The 10,589-nt window shown below is 46.2% G+C and overlaps 1 long non-coding RNA gene across 1 annotated transcript; it reads left to right on the top strand.

The window, feature by feature from the left end:
• Positions 1–5,317: 5,317 nt before the first annotated feature.
• Positions 5,318–7,274, top strand: LOC140690664 (uncharacterized). Its single transcript, XR_012065933.1, has 3 exons — positions 5,318–5,385; positions 6,340–6,493; positions 7,117–7,274. It is a non-coding gene; the product is annotated as an uncharacterized lncRNA (long non-coding RNA).
• The last annotated feature ends 3,315 nt before the right edge of the window (positions 7,275–10,589 follow it).

Below are 10,589 nucleotides of genomic sequence, written 5' to 3'. Positions count from 1 at the left end.
CCTGTGGGGGGTTCAGAAGGCTTTGGATGAGGGTGTGAACCGGGTTAGTGGCAGGGCCGGCAGTGCAGACAGCAGGGATGTGAGGATGTCTCTAAGAGGCTGTCATGGAGTGCTGGGCGGCACCTTTCTGGAGCAAGAGAGCTGGCAGTACGCTGGACGCCCGAGAACCACGCTGCCAGCACGGAGCAGGGAGCAGGACAGAAAGAAAGCTGCACGCTCGGAACAGGTGGGATTCCTAACGCTGGGATTTGTAAAGGTCCTTTCTGTCTCCTGAGATCGAAAGATCGATATATGCAAGCATGTAGGTGGCAACTGTCCTCTCTGCGCCTCTGCAGTTACTAAAGGTCTTCTCGTCCTTGGACCTCCCCACATGGCAGGACTTCAGCGTCTGCTGTGATTTGAGAACATGCAGTGGTGAAACACAATACAGGTAACGCTGAAAATAGAATCAATAATCTGTCTTCTGTTGGAAATAGAGACCCGTCTGTTTAATATATTGACTTATTAATTACTAGAAAGTCCTACCGTTGTTCAGAAGTCCCCAAGCTAGGGAGCTATAAAGACACACTGAGCAAACAACCTAGAAGAAAAGGCTTGGTTAGGGTGCTTCGGGCCACCAGGAAGGTAGAAAACCCAACTTAGAATGACTTAAGCAACATTAGGATTGTTTTTTAAAATCTTTTTAAAATTACTGTTCTTTTTTTTTTCACAATGTTAGATTCAGGTGTACAGCAGAGCGATTCAGTCACACTTATACATGCATATGTGTATATTTTTTCAGAGCCTTTTCAATTACTGCTCACTACGAGAAGTCAAATATAGCAGATTCCTGCTGCTTCTCCATTTCACATACAGTACTGTGTATCCGTCAGAGATTGTTGGTGTTTGTTTTTTTTTTAACTCTCACGTAAGAACTTTGGAGGTGGAGTTTCCCAGGTTAATTGAATCATCAGCATAATTAAGTGCTGAGTTTTCTTCAGCCTTCAAGACTCCCATTTCCCCCAGCCCTTCAGCTGGGGTCCCTCGTGGTCTCCCAGTGACAAAAGCAGCTGGGGGCACCGCCATTCAGACTCGCCATTTAGCAAAGGGCTCCTTATTCCTATTCTTGTTTCTTTTGTTTGTCTTAAAGAAGGGAACTCTTTCTCATAAGTACCCCCAGCAGACTTAATCTCTCATCTCATTCTCCTGGACTGAGTGAAATGTTGCCTAAATCAGTCCCTGGCTTATGTCAACCACAATAAACACCCTCTGGACAGGGCCAGTGTCCACTGGAATCTAACCATGTCAGCTGTTAAGAGAGGTGAGGAGGGCTGTGCAGGGTTCCATCAGAAAGGAGGGCTGTAGAGATAACTGGATAAAGAAGCTGTGGTATATATAACATGGAATACTACTCAGCCATGAAAAAGAATAAAATAATGTCATTTGCAGCAACATGGGTGAACCTGGAGATTGTCATTCTAAACGAAGTCACAAAGAGAAAGCAAACTGCCATATAATATCACTCATATGTGGAATCTAAGATGTGATACTTATTTACAAAACAGAAACAGATTCACAGATATAGAAGACAAACTCATGGTTACCAGGGGGAAAGGGGGTGGGAAGGGATACACTGGGAGTTCAAGATTTGCAGGTACTAACTAGTGTATATAAAATAGATCAACAACATTTATACTGTACAGCACAGGGAACTATATTCAATATCTGGTAGTAACCTATAATAAAAAAATATAAAAACGAATATATATGTATATGTATGACTGAAACATGATGCTATACACCAGAAACTGACACAACATTACGAACTGACTATACTTCAATTACAATTTTTAAAAGGTTAAAATTTTTAAAATTAAAAAAGAATTTCAAAAGAAAAAGGGGGGCTGCAGAGGTAGGTGGTGGCCAGGAGGCACTGTGACATTTGCAGTCATCCCGACGGGAGGAGGGAGAAGGGGAGAGAGAATGAGAAGTTGGACAGTAGGTTTTTTTTTCTTTAACATTTTATATCAATGAATTCAGAAACTGAGAGCAATCTGCCCTTATTTCTGTCACTGAGGAAACTCATCTCCCAGTGGGAATAGAGTTCTTGGCGTCTCCAGCCACAGCCAGGGTTTGGGGGCGGGGTGGGATTCTAAGTCCCCGGGGAGCTGGCACCCTGTACTTAGGAGGAAATAGGAGGAGGGCTCAGGCTGCCAGTCTGGCTGGGCCAGGCGGCTCTGTGATGAGCAGGCTGCCAGCCCTGGGAACGCGCTTCAAGCTCGAAACGCCCTCTTGGGAGCAGAGAGCAGGCGGCTCGTGGGAACAGCAGACAGGCGCTGTCAGAAAAGTGGAATCGCTGATTCTATCTGGAATGACTAATGGTCATTACGCCATGGCTTAGAACAGAGATGCAAGTTCTGCATCCTGTGATGCTCCACTGACACTGGCTTGATGAAAGCATCACGATAAATCAGACTGTCTGGGGTTGGTTTACACCCGTTTGTCTCAGATTTGTGAGAGTATTTACCGGTGAAGCCAGTTTCCCTTCCTGGTGCCGTGTCTCAGGGACTTTCCTTCCCTGACTGGGGCGGCTGGCACACATGTGGGGTTTGGATGAGATCAATACTGCAGGCTGAGCTCTTGGTGTCTTCACGTGGGTGCCGAGCTCCTTCCAGCTGCCAGTGTGATGGATTTGTGTGTTTGCCGTCACTAGGCAACATGAGAGCCTTGAAAAATTCACGCCCAACTGTTCAAATCCAGCTCATCCTGTCCTTACCAGCAAGGAAACCGGCCTTCCTGTCTGCATTCGTGGGTCACTGTCTACACTGTCTACACTGTCTACACTGCCAGGGGGCCCCGGGCTCCCTGGCTCACTTGTTGGCTGTACCATTCTCTGGTCCTCTCTGTTCACGTTCTTATAAGTCAATATGGAGAATATATATCAATACACCGAAATCAAAACACGATACCACAGCAAGTAGCACAGCGATGGTGATGTTGACCACGGTCATCATTTCACAAATACTCACGTCTCCACCAGGTGCTCTTCTGGGTGTTTGAAACCAGCAGTGAACAGGCAATGTCCCTGCCCTCCCGGGATGTCAGTGCAGTCAGTGCAGACAGTGAGCGTGTAACCAACTGAATAGATAATTTTAGAAAGTTCTAAGTATTATGGAAAAAACAAATCGGTATAACCGTGTAGAAAGGTGTAATAATGACATAACCTGCTGTGTGTGTGTCACACACACACACACACACACACACACTAAACCCTTGTTAAATGTACATGCACACAACGGTGTCCTCTTTGTTGCTCCCAAGACTTTATTTTACGTCAGTAACAAGTTGCATCAGATCAAGTTAAGAACTCCTTAACTTTCCCAATAAATGTTCGCTGAGTTCCTGCTCTGCACCACGCAGGCACTGTTCTGGGCGCTGAGACACAGCATCTAACAAAGCCAGGTCCCTTCCCTCGTGTAGCTGAGATTCTGGGGTGGGGGTGGGGACAGATAATGAGCAAATAGAGATGGTGATACCTGTTAAGGTGGAAAGCCACACAGGGCAGAGAAAAGGAAGTGTGGCCTATGGGGACCCGCCCCCACTCCATGTGGTGCTCTGTAGGTGAGTGCCTCAGTGACAAGGTGACATTTGAGCAGCGCTCTGAGGACCAAAGTGGGCGTCCCAAGAAGGGACATTCTAGGCAGAGGAGGACCAAGGACAGATCCCAGGGGAGAAGCGCATTGAGTGGCCCTAGGGACGGCTGGGATAGGGGTGGCTTGGTGACGGGGGAGCAGGGGAGACAGGCCAGGCCAGGCATCTGGGGCCGTGTCAGCAATTCTAGGATCTGTGGCTTTCATTTGAGGGGAGGGGTGGCACTGGGGGACTGTAATAAGGAATCTGCAACATAAGGAAGTAACTTATTGATTTAAAAGTTGAAAGTTTGTTTATTTTGATCATCTTTACCCATTTCCCCCTCCCTCCACCCCACTGCCTCTGGCAACCACCAATCTGTTCTATATTTCCATGAGTAGATCTTTTAGATTCCACATAAAAATAAGAATGTTCTGTGTTTCTCTTTTTCTGTCTGACTTACTTCACTTAGCATGTCCCTTCGTGGTCCATCCATGTTACCACACAGGGCAGGATTCCTTCTTTTCATGGCTGAATAATATTCCATTACATATATATATCATATATATAAAAGATGTATTAAGTACCTATTTATAGAGACAGATACATAATTTTCTTTATCCATTCATTCATCAATGGACACTTGGGTTTTTTCCCATGTTTTGGCTACTGGGAATAATGCTGCAGTGAACATGAGGGTGTAGATACCTCTTCAGGACAGTGATTTCATTTCCTTTGGATAAACACCCAGAAGTGGGATTGCTGGATCCTAGGGTAGATTTATTTAAAAACTTTTGAGGCCCCTCCCTGTGATTTTCTACAGCTGGTCCACCAGTTTACTGTCCCACCAGCAAAGCACAGGGGATGCCTTTTCTCCACCTCCTCACCAACATTTATCTCTTGTCTTTTTGTTGACAGCCATTCTGACAGGTGTGAGGTGACACCTCACTACGGTTTTGATTTGCATTTCCCGGGTGATTAGTGATGTTCAGCATTTTTTCATGTGCCTGTTGGCCATTTGTATGTCTTTTTTGGGGGAAAAAAAAGTCTATTCAGGTCCTCTGCCCATGTTTAAATCAGACTTTTTTCAAATGAGTCTTACGAATTCTTCATATTTTTAAGCCCTTATCTGTATATGATTTGCAAATATTTCCTCCCATTCCATAGGTTGCCTTTTCATTTTGTTGATGGTTTTATTTACTGTGCAGAAGGTACAGTCTGATACAACTCCAATTGTTTACTCTTTTTTTTTTGTTTCCTTTGTTTTTGATGTCAAATTAAAAAAAATCATCACCCAGACCAACGTCAAGGAGCTTACCACCTATGTTTCCTAGGAGTTTAATGGTTTCAGGCTTTATGTTCAAGTCTTTATGCCATTTTGAATCAATTTTTGTGTATGGTATAAGATAGTGTTCCAGTTTTGTTTTGTTCTGTCTTGTTTTTGCATATAGTTGTCCAGTTTTTCCAACACCACTTATTGAAAAGACTAACCTTTCCCCCCATTTTACATTCTTGGCTCTTTTGTTGTCAATTAATTGACCACATAGACAAGGAAAAGATTTGAATCCTCTAAATCTAAAACATTCCTGTTACTGTTGTCACGCCTAAAATTGGTGCATGGATTTTGTAACCATAGAACCTTGGGTCTATAAAAAACTATATTCATTTTTTTTCTTTTTTTCTGATCTTGCATTTTGCTGCTAAAGAGAAAAAGAGTCCCAGCCGTCCCAGCCGGATCTGAAACCTCCCTCCATCTTCAGTGCATCAGCACCCTGAGTGAGTCACCTCCCTGTCAAAGGACAATTCTTTATCAGGCTCCTAGGTCTGAGGGCACTGAGGCTGATCATCAGATGAAACAACAGGAAGAAAAAGGAAACTAAGAATACTTCCTGTGCATTTTGACTATTTGTGAAATTTAAAGCTTGATGTTATCATGTACAAAGAGCAACATTTTAGCGGGAGGCCCAGGTGTTTAAATCCCACCTGTCTACAGATTCAGTATTTATGAATAGCTTCCCACTTAGATGGCCCAAGTCTGGATGGAAATAGCTTCTTGCCACCACCTCGAACTTCTCAGCTGTCTTAAGGATCAGTGAGCAGATACAACTGTCCAACATCACAAGCTCCTCAGAATATGAGAGGGACGTGATACTATCAGCCGTGACTTTGGACATTAATATAAAATGCTGGAAAACATGGCTTTTTGGAGGGGGAGTTTCTTTATGTGTTTATTTGCCAGTGAAATATCAACATCAGGTATCAGGGAAAAAATGTACCGATTCACCAGGTAGAAGTCTCTCAGAGGCTGAGACACATTTCTGATGGTTTCCCACGTAACTATTTTGGACCATCGTATTTGTACAGGTTGGACTTGTGCCTAATCATACACTCAGATCGCTTCAGCCACCCAGACACTTATGGGCAAAAATAGTAAGTCCACACCGAGTTATTATTAGCTTTTGCTGCCTGAATCATGGCTAAGATCTGTTTGTCTTTCGAAGTGATATTGGCGCAAACTGCAGTCAATTTCCGTATTTCCTTTCCAGCTGGGGCCCCTTTCAGCAGCAGTCAGAAATCCTCTCATAACTCAACGGCGGATCCTTCCTTAAGCTTTGTCGATCTTCCCTTAAAACTGGGGGCTTTGAGGAAGTCTGACCTACTGTGTATGTTACAGTAACAGGCTTTGTAGTTAGAAACCTTTGGCATGAGACGTACCTACTGTTATCTTAGGTCTGGGGCCCTACCGCTGAGGCCGGTCACCCAGCAGGATGAGAGATGCTGGAACAGTGAGACCTGCATATTACACAAGGCGTTACCAGCAGGATGGTCAAGTCCACGGTACACACAGCAGCGCCCTTCGTCTGACAGGGAGCACTAGGCCGAGGTAGACATGGAAAGTGCGTGTGTGTTTAATGGGCGATTTCATTCGGGAAGTTAATTTCACTTGGTTCCAAATAAGCTTCAAGTCTTAAGGTGACAATTCTAAGCCGCCTAAACCCTCTCTATTAGTGGACACAACATAGATACATTCATTTGAGACATACCTGTCTCGTCAGTCAGAAGGTATGAGTTCGGCATTACTTTTAAAGACAGAATTTGGTGTTTCCCCAGACTAGCAGTCCGGTTTGGACATGAGTTACTGGCCCAACGAACTCTTTCATGAAGCAGCTCACATCAGAATTTGTGTTGGTGGCAGTGGGGTGGGCGTGGGGCGATATCTGTGATCTTGGTTCTGTCAGTTTTCCTTCTTCCCTCCGAGCCTCCCCCCTTCCTGGTGCCCTACTTTCACCAAGACCCGTCTCCCCCACCCTCCTACCAGCTCTTACGCTCATCCAGCTTTTTGGCAAATCTCCATGTAAGTTTGAATCTGATAATTTTTTAAACGAGATCAAAGAAGCATCACCTATGATAAATTTCAGACAAATGGGTAACGAGCGGCAGGACCGCGGTGGGGTGGCTGGAGGGACTCTGAAATGGGGTTTTGAATCTCTGTCTACTTATTCGTAGGGTCTCAGGGTCGGGGTGAAGGACAGATGTTGAGAACGACCCGTCACTCTGGTCTCCACCCACCGCAGACTTTTGCCAGACCAGCCCCAACCAATGCCCTGCAAACAGATAAACCAGAGACACTGACTCCGTCTGACCTAGCACCTCCTGTCAATAAAATCGTAATAACTATAAACAACTTAGAAGGCCATTTCTGGGAAAACGGTAGAGCAAAACGTTCACTCTGCACTGACAGAGAAAAGTAACATTTTAAATCAGATCAGCCTGAAGCACTGACAATATTCAATAAAATGTCTCTAAGCAACACGGTAGGAGAATCAAAGTGCTTCAGCTGAGCTCATATTAATAGAATAGAAAGGAACCCAAAATAGCCTCACTTTCTTATAAGCAATTCAGTCTGGAAGGTAAATCAAAGTCCTTCCCAAAACTCAGCCTACTGAGTGGTAACCTCCTTCCAGATAGCCCATGTATGCTTTCAGCACGAGATAACCATGGTCGTAGCCGAGTTTTAGTGTACGTGAAACACTCGGAGAGCGAGTCCTGGGGAACAGCAGTGATTTAAATGCCCAGGATGTGGGACACGCCCTCTCCCATCCTCCGTCATGAAGACAACTTACAATTAAACAGGATGGCTCAGGACTCCCGTTCACGTACGCTCCAGTCCCATCTGAGTGGAAGTTTCGGTATTCCTTGGTTAATGACAGCCTAGCTTTGTCAGCAAGAGAGATTCTCCAAGGAGAAATTTAAATGTCTGTGACAGACCCAAGTAAGAGCTTAACAGATTCTAGTCGAGAAGGGAACATGAGCTCTTTTCATGCCACCTTGATGCCACAGAACCAAGAACCCTCTAATCCTGGGAGATCAAAGTTCCCACCACTTGTGTCTTTGAAATTACAGCGTGGAAATCCACGAACATCCCCATAGCTTTCCCAAGAGAGACTAGAGTGTGTGCGAACGGCCTTTTTAAATCACAGTCTGGGGTGAAGACTCGCGACATACAAGAGTGTGTTCTTGGCTCTCCTGTGCTCTGCACCGAAACACGTGTGTAATGGGCTCAAGAAAGAGAAAAAAGGAGGCCCTTTTTCTGGCTGTTGGTCTGATTGACAGACCAGCCCTGGGTGCTTTGATTTCTCTGTTTCTGCCGCCCCAGGAGTTTGGTACAGAAAGTCAGGCAGGGACCATGCAGATCAGTTCACTAGCGAGAAAGGCGTTTAGTGAAATCATACATCCATCTGGACTTTCACACAGGAAGCATAGTTTTGAGAGTTGTTTATCTGATTAACTTGTTTTTAGAAAACTCACCGAAATTACGTATTCTGTGTGTCCACGGAAGCTCACCAGAGCTGATGGGTGAGGTCGAGGGCACACATCTTGGTTCCCGGCTGGTCCAGCCAGGTGATCACACAGCTCCTGCCAAAATGAGCCCAGCTTTCCTCCCTCATCACATCTGAAGAGTCTGTACACGAATTCTACAACTGCTGCTCTGCGCCTTCAACCTGCCTTCGGTTTCAGAGTGATCAGCCTCACCCACCCCAGGCTTTTCTCACCCATCTGCTGGGGGGACCTCTGGGAGCCAAGGGCTGAAGCTGTGTGTGTTTCATTGTTTCACTATTCCTGCCACTTTCTCATAGATCTCCGTGAAAATGTAAAGTTGTCACAACGTAAAAGGTGCAGGTTGTTTACAGGAAATGACTACGTTCACACAGTGTCCCTTTGCAAGGGCCTCCGCCAAGCTGCACGTTGCGCTGCCGGCCTCTCCCAGCGTTTTCCTGAGGGAGTCGTCATAACATGCCTCCCCTTTCGTAATCTTTGTGTATCTTGGGTTCTGGGACGAGTGCACCAGGGGTGACAGTGTCGTGGTGTGTCCACTCAGACGTTCTGCCCACGTGAAGGCTGGCGTCCTGACCTCAGTACGTGTACTTAAAGGCGCCGCACCCCGCGGCCAAGTGTTAGATCAGCCCCCGCTCACGCGGTAAAAACATGGTGCTGAGTTGATGGGGAGATTATACTGCTTTCATATGTTGCATTTTACACAGGAAATAAATGACAGGTTCCTCAGGGAACTGTCTTCAATAGCTTGTAACAACCTATAATGAAAAAATATATACACATATACGTATAACTGAATCACTATGCTATACACCCGAAAGTAACACAACATTGTAAATCAACAACAATTCAGTAAAAATATGTGTATTTTATCTTTGCAAGTCTAACCACAGAATATGATTTATCTGGTTCTAGATTAGCCTTAAAATGTCCCACGTAGGTAAGTCTTCACGTGCGACACCCTGCTGGTAACCCCACACGTCAGCCCCACTGCTGGCTTCTTTGAGAATCTAGGCTGTTTTCTTTTGGGGGGGGCTGGGGGAGGGTATAGCTTAGTGGTAGAGTGCGTGTTTAGTGTGCACGAGGTCCTGGGATCAATCCCCAGTACTTCCATTTAAATCAACCAATCAAATTACAACCCCTCCCCCAAAAAAATTAAAAAAAAAAAGAGTCTAGGCTCTTGCATCATCACTGGAGAGATGAGAAGAGGTGCTGGACCAGGAAATACTCTCCCTGGCACTCACGCTTTAGGGAAGAGTGGAGACCCCTGAACTAGGAAGCAAGAGACTTGCCTTCTTCCCCAGATCAGGGAGAACTGGCCCCGGGAGCCACGTGACCACAGCTCAGATCATGTCCGTTGCCATTTATGATGGTCCTACGTGGCTCCGGGTCACCACGCAGATCACCTTCAAGCTCCCAGAGTGGCCTTCAGTTTCTGCCTCTGTTCTGCTCCCACTGCCAGAGGGGTCACCCCATGCACGGGTCAGGTGTCCAGACTCTGCGGTCAGACTTTGAAGTCTAGGTCTGCCTCTGGCCAGCTGGGCAGGTAGCTCACGGCTCTGGGACTGGAGTTCCCGATCTGTGAAGGGGGTGGTAACTGTAGCTCCTTGCAGGGCTGTGGTGAGGACTGAGTGAATGGAAGCCGCCCTCCCCTCAGTGCGGTAACCCACAGAGAGTAAGTGCTCCGTGTTTGTTAAAGGATAGTCTTCCCTTCACTTTAACCCTGAATTTCAACCCACCTGCCCCAAGCACTTTCCCAAGTAGATGTATGTGGTGCGAGGATCAGTGGGCAGTGGTTGAGTTGAGTTAGCAGTTCAGACACGTTGATAGACTCCAGGCGTCTGAGGGCAACGAGATTGGTTTTCCTCTGATGCATGATCCGTTCTCAGTCACCCTCAGATTCCTGCTCGTATTTCTGTGTCCCCGTGTGAGTGTGAGCCTGGGAGATGTTGTTCCTCGCTCCCACTCCACTTCTGACGACTTCCACTCCCCTTCCAAGGTGCAGCGCCAACGTCACCTCTCCTGCGAAGCCTTCCTGACTCCCCAGCTAGGACGGGGCTCCCTCCTCACAGCTGTTTTCATGAATGGTCACAGAATTCTTCAGCCGTCCTCCCATTGAGAGTTTAGGTCCATGTGCCTCCCCC

This window comes from Vicugna pacos, chromosome 31, assembly GCF_048564905.1.
Source record: "Vicugna pacos chromosome 31, VicPac4, whole genome shotgun sequence".
NCBI classification, from domain to species: Eukaryota; Metazoa; Chordata; class Mammalia; order Artiodactyla; family Camelidae; genus Vicugna; species Vicugna pacos.
This window is presented reverse-complemented; position numbering and strand designations above follow the sequence as displayed.